Raw genomic sequence first — 6941 nt, forward strand, 5'->3', positions numbered from 1 at the left:
CCCAAATTGACGGGCAGATGGAACACATCAACCAAATCCTTGAGCAGTATCTTCGGTACTCGGTTAGTTACCAACAAGATGATTGGGTCAATTTACTTTCACTCGCGGAATTCACCTACAATAATTCTCTCCATGCATTGATTGGCGTCACTCCCTTCTTTGCAAACTATGGTTTACATCCTCGCTTCAACATTTCCTGTCCTACCACTTCCGTGAACCCTTCGGCGGAGGATCACGCACGCATTTTAGAAGAGCTACCTCATGATTTATCCTTGGAGCTTATTCTCGCTAGTGAATGATACAAGAAGCAGGTTGATCGTGTTGGGAGACAGGTCCCTCCGGATGGGAAGCGAGAAGAACAGTGCCTATAAACAAACTCGGCCGAGGCCGATAGGCCTCGGCCAAGACTGGATGAGGAGTACCCGGCTACGGAGAGCCGGATGATACAAACCCAGTGAAGACCGGATGAGGAGTACCCGGCTACGGAGAGCCGGATGACGCAGACCAGGTGAAGACCGGATGAGGAGCACTCGGCTACGGAGAGCCGGATGGTGCAGGCCCGGTATGAACCGGATGAGGAGTACTCGGCTACGGAGAGCCGGATGGTACAGGCCCGGTATGAACCGGATGAAGAGACATATTCGTAAATATGTTTCTGAGAGCCCATTGAGGCTACATTTGTAAATAGCCGAAAAGTCATATTAGTATAAATATGACTTAGGGCAAACTTTTAGGATGTTGTTGTTGTCATTTTCTGTTTTGCACGAGATTAGTGTGCGTAACTGTACAGAGAGAGAGAGAGAGAGAAAGAGGTCGTTGCCTCTGTTGTAACCGCCGGCTGTGGCGAAGATTTGTGAGCACGAGGTCAGTGCCTCAGTGAACTCATTGTTGTATATTCCTACATAGTGACAGTTTGCAGCTTGTGGGCTGCCGTGGTTTTTTCCCCTAGTTTGGGGTTTTCCACGTAAACCTCCTGTGTATTCTCTCCTTCTTTGTGTCACGTTTTATTTCCCGTTTTTTTGTGTATCATTCTAAGCTCGGTTGTGGTCGAGCGTTGCGCATAAGGAACGTTGGGTTCCCGTCAAGTGGTATCAGAGCGAAATGGACACAGAAAATGGACGAATCATTTGGCGGCATGTTCAAGCTCACCGGCTCCAACTATTCAGTGTGGAAGTCGAAGATGAGGGACATGCTCGTAGTTAAAGACCTCTGGCTGCCGGTTCAGTTCGGGGACAAGAGACCGGACAAAATCGACGCCGCGATATGTGAGGTGATGCACATGAAGACAACGGCATACATACGGTGCTTCATCGACATGAGCCTGTACAATAACTTCAATGAGGAGAGCAAGGCTCATGAGCTCTGGGAGAAGATCGGCATAATGTTTCAGAACAAAAATGTTGTCAATCAGGTGTCGGTATTCCGGAAGCTAGTAAGACTCCGGTACCAAGATGGCTCCAGCATGGCGGAGCACATGAATGCCTTCCAGGGGCTGATCCACCAGGCAACTTCATTGGAAGTACCTCTTGCCGATGAGGTACTAGCGCTACTCCTACTCGGTTCCCTCCCGGATAGCTGGGAGACGTTGGTTGTCACTTTGGGCAACGCCGGGCCGGAAGGAAAACGGTTATCCCTAGCAAGAGTAAAGTCGAGCTTGATAGATGAGGAGGCGCGTCGGAAAGACAAAGATACGAGCTCCGACTCCAAAGCGCTCCTTACCGAATCGGAACGCGGAAGACAGAGAAACCGTAGTCCCCAGAACCGGGAGAAGTCGGGGACACGGTCAAAGTCAAGGGGGAGGCCTACTTGCTGCTATTGCGGCAAGACGGGACACTTCCAAAAGAACTGTCGGCATTTCCGTAAAGACAAGGAAACCGACGATACCGATTCGAAGCAAACCTCGGACCGGAACGATAAAGACCACAACGGTAAAGACCGGAGGGGGGCGGACCGGAAGGGAACGACGGCAATCGCGGCAAGTGAAGAAGAGTTGATGCTCATCACCGAGGAGAGTGAAATAAACCTTGCCGGCGACGAGATGACCTGGGTGGTAGACTCCGGAGCGTCGTTCCACCTTACCCCGGACCGAAAATGCTTCTCATCCTATTCAGCCGGTAATCACGGTTGTGTCCGGATGGGGAATGAAGGGACATGCCGAATTGTCGGCATAGGAGACGTGTGGCTGACAACACCAACCGGATGCAAGTTGCTGCTGAAGGATGTCTGACACGTTCCGGAAGTTCGTCTGAACCTGATATCAGCCGGTCGGCTAGATGATGAAGGCTACACGGGTAGCATCCGGAACGGTGTCATGAAGTTCAGCAAAGGGAGCCTGATTGTGGCTCTGGCCCAGAAGGTAAACACATTGTACCTGATGAATGCTCGGTTATGTCCGGAAGAAGTGAATGTGGCATCCGACACTGCCGGTGAGCTGTGGCACAAGAGGCTGTGTCATATGAGCGAGAAGGGGATGAAGAGGCTTGCAGACGACAACCTCATTCCAGTGAAGAACGTGCACTTAGAGAAGTGCACTGATTGTCTGGCCGGTAAGCAGAACCGGACCTCCTTCCGACCAAGGCCACCAATGAGACGTAATGCACCATTGGAGTTGGTGCATACGAATGTGTGTCAGGTAGACACGAAGTCACATGCCGGAGCGCAGTACTTCGTGACGTTCATAGATGACCACAGCCGGAAGTTGTGGGCCACACCGTTGAAGACGAAGGAGCAGGTGTTATCCGTCTTCAAAGAGCTCCACGCGAGAGTGGAAAGAGAAACCGGCCGGAAGCTGAAGGCGGTTCGAGCAGATAACGGAGGAGAGTACCGAGGGCAGTTTGAGGAGTACTGCCGCTTGAAGGGAATCCGGCTCGAATTTACCGTGCCGAAGACGCCGGAACTAAACGGGCTGGCTGAGAGGATGAACCGGACCATAATGGAGAGGGTCCGGAGTATGCTAGCGCATGCAAAACTACCCAAGAAGTTTTGGGCTGAGGCATTGTCGACGGCGACATACGTGATAAACAGATCACCCTCAGTACCCTTGGACGGAGACACGCCACAGAGAGTATGGACCGGTAAGGAAGTGTCCTACTGGCATCTGAAGGTGTTCGGGTGTCTCGCGTACGTGCATGTAGCAAAGGACCGGAGAGGAAAGTTAGATCCAAAGACCCGGCCATGCATATTCCTCGGTTACGGTGACGATGAGTTCAGCTACCGAGTGTGGGACCCGGTCGACAAGAAGGTATTCCGGAGTCGAGATATTATCTTCATGGAGGACAAGACGCTCGCCGACTGAGAGTCGGAGAAGAAGATAATGAACTCCGAGTCGACCGATAAGGATAGACTCTACGATGAGCAGACCCAACCGGCAAGAGACCGGTTAGCACTCGAGGAACCAGCCGGTTACGGTGAGGATACCGAACCGGCAGAAGAAGAGGTAGAGGAAGCTGAGACCGGAACCGGCCAAGACCCCGAATCGGATTCGGATGAAGAGCAAATGGAGGAGCCGGTTACCGAAGCCCGAAGACGGAGATATCCTCTCAGAGAGAGAAGGGCCCCCCGGAGATTTCCGGATGCAGAGCATGTTCTGCTGACCGATGAGGGGGAGCCGGAAAGCTTCGAAGAAGTGAAGGAAGACACCCATAGCCGAAAATGGTTAAGTGCCATGCAGGACGAGATGGATTCCCTACATGAGAACCATACATACGAATTGGTGAAGTTGCCAAAAGGAAAGTGGGCACTCCGAAACAAGTGGGTGTACAAGTTGAAACCGGGAGATGCCGGCAACCCCCCGAGATACAAAGCCAGGATCGTGGTGAAGGGGTTCCAGCAGAAGAAGGGCGTGGACTTCGACGAGATATTTGCCCCAGTGGTAAAGATGACCTCCATCCGGACAGTGTTGAGTATAGCAGCAAGCATGGACCTCGAGGTAGAGCAGCTGGACGTGAAGACGGCATTCCTTCATGGCGACCTCGAAGAGGAGATCTACATGCAGCAACCGGAAGGATTTGTGGAGAAAGGGAAGGAGCACCTGGTATGCCGGTTGAAGAAGAGCCTATACGGACAGAAGCAGGCTCCCCGGCAATGGTACCGGAAGTTCAACTCCTTCATGACCGATCAAGGGTACCACAAGACGCAGGCCGATCACTGCATGTTTGTGAAGAAGTTCGAAGGAGGGGACTTCCTGATACTCCTCCTGTACGTGGATGACATGTTGATCGTCGGACGAGACCAAGTAAAAATACAGATGCTGAAGAAGGCTCTCAACCGGACCTTCTCAATGAAAGACTTGGGTCCGGCAAGACAGATGCTGGGGATGCACATCATCCGTAACCGGAAAGCGAAGCAATTATGGTTGTCACAGGAGAAGTACGTGACAAAGGTGCTTCACCGGTTCAACATGTCAGATGCAAAACCGGTCGGATCGACACTTCCGACAAACTGCAAGTTATCCGGTAAGCAAAGCCCGAAGACGAAAGCAGAGAAGGCGGATATGATGAAGATCCCATATGCCTCTGCCGTCGGGAGCTTGATGTACGCAATGGTTTGTACCCAACCGGACATTAGATACGCAGTCGGAGTGGTGAGCCGGTTTATGAGCAATCCTGGCAAGGAGCACTGGAACGCGGTCAAGTGGATACTCCGGTATTTGAAGGGCACTTCAAATATGTGTCTCCGATTCGGCTCCGGAAAACCTCAACTGGACGGTTTCACCGATTCGGACATGTCGGCTGATGTGGATACCAGCCGGTCTACATCCGGGTATGTGATGACATATGCAGGGGGAGCTGTTTTGTGGTAGTCGAGGCTGCAGAAGACGGTTGCATTGTCAACCACAGAGGCGGAGTACATGGCGGCTGTGGAAGCCGGCAAGGAAATATTATGGATGAAGGACTTCATTGGAGAGCTCGGTATCCGGCAAGAGGAATACCGACTCTACTGCGACAGTCAAAGTGTCATCCACCTTGCTAAGAATGAGGTCTACCATTCACGGACGAAGCATATCCAGCGGAGGTACCACTGGATCCGGGAAAGAGTAGATGACCAAGAGTTCGCACTGACGAAGATCCACACGGCCGAGAACGGGTCAGATATGCTGACCAAAGTGCTGATACCCGACAAGCTGGACACATGCCGGAAGAGGATCGGACTGGTGAGACACCCCATGCTGGACTGAAGGGGGAGTTTGTTGGGAGACAGGTCCCTCCGGATGGGAAGCGAGAAGAACAGTTCCTATCGGCCTCGGCCGAGACCGGATGAGGAGCACCCGGCTACGGAGAGCCGGATGATATAGACCCGGTGAAGACCGGATGAGGAGTACCCGGCTACGGAGATCCGGATGACGCAGACCCGGTGAAGACCGGATGAGGAGCACTCGGCTACGGAGAGCCGGATGGTGCAGGCCCGGTATGAACCGGATGAGGAGTACTCGGCTACGGAGAGCCGGATGGTACAGGCCCGGTAGGAGCCGGATGAAGAGACATATTCGTAAATATGTTTCTGAGAGCCCATTGAGGCTACATTTGTAAATAGCCGAAAAGTCATATTAGTATAAATATGACTTAGGGAAAACTTTTAGGATGTTGTTGTTGTCATTTTCTGTTTTGCACGAGATTAGTGTGCGTAACTATACAGAGAGAGAGAGAGAGAGAGAGAAAGAGGTCGTTGCCTCTGTTGTAACCGCCGGCTGTGGCGAAGATTTGTGAGCACGAGGTCGGTGCCTCAGTGAACTCACTATTGTATATTCCTACATAGTGACAGTTTGCAGCCTATGGGCTGCCGTGGTTTTTTCCTCTAGTTTGGGGTTTTCCACGTAAACCTCCTGTGTATTCTCTCCTTCTTTGTGTCGCGTTTTATTTCCCGTTTTTCTGTGTATCATTCTAAGCTCGGTTGTGGTCGAGCGTTGCGCATAAGGAACGTTGGGTTCCCGTCAGATCGCCATCGATCTGCCACTCCACACTTTTTCGTTGGAGACATGGTCTGGTTGTTATGCCAACACATCTCTACTACTCGTCCATGTGCGAAACTTGATTACAAGAAGTTGGGACCATTCCGTATCATCGAGTGCATCAATCTCGTTGCCTTTCGGCTCGCCCTTCCATCCCACGTCCGAATTCACAATGTTTTTCATGTCTCCCTCCTCGAACCCCATTATGCTTTGCAACTCCCCAGATGTCAAGCTCCACCACCACCAACTGTGCAATTGACAATAGGGGAGGAATACGAGGTCGACCGAATCCTTGACTTGGGAAGGCGGCGTAACAACCACAAACCGGCGGCCAATTTGGGAAGGCGGCGTAGGAGGGGGGATAATGTCAAGATTAGAACTCTTGACATGACCATGTTATAATAAAGTATTATGGGTTAACCAACATATCTAGTATACATTTATGTATATAATTGGTCCTTGTAGTTTTGGTTAGCATCATGTGCATAGTTGCTCCCTTGTAGTATTTACTCTTGACACATGCATGCGTACCTACATGCTCTATTGTAGATTCACATGTGTGCAACAAGTATGCATTTCGTGTAGTATAAATAGTTGAGTTCACCTTGAAGGAATTCAAGGTGAACAACACCAGTTATGGAGTCTTTCAATTAATACTACTCATCCATTTGGTTATCTTCTTTCTTGTCTCTTGAGCTTATGATCTATCCATGACATTCCTCGTGCAAGGAACCAAGGAGACGGTTCACACGCAAAGAAAAGGGGAAGAAGAAGATGTCAGAGTACGACACCGAAACTGAAGAGTCGGATCGGAGCGAATCCGACTCCGGAGATGGACCTTCGGGAACGAAGTCCGAGTCAGCCAAGAGGGCCTTGAAATCGGCTAACGAGAAGTTACGCCAATCTACCCGCCAGAAGAACCCCGTAAAAAGGTATGGATATAATGAGTACATGGCACATCCCTATGAGTACATGACGAAAGTGGCAGAAGTGC

This window comes from Azolla caroliniana, unplaced genomic scaffold (assembly GCF_043228905.1).
Source record: "Azolla caroliniana isolate FFs.n. ecotype wild unplaced genomic scaffold, voAzoCaro1.0.p SCAF_3, whole genome shotgun sequence".
Taxonomy (NCBI): domain Eukaryota; kingdom Viridiplantae; phylum Streptophyta; class Polypodiopsida; order Salviniales; family Salviniaceae; genus Azolla; species Azolla caroliniana.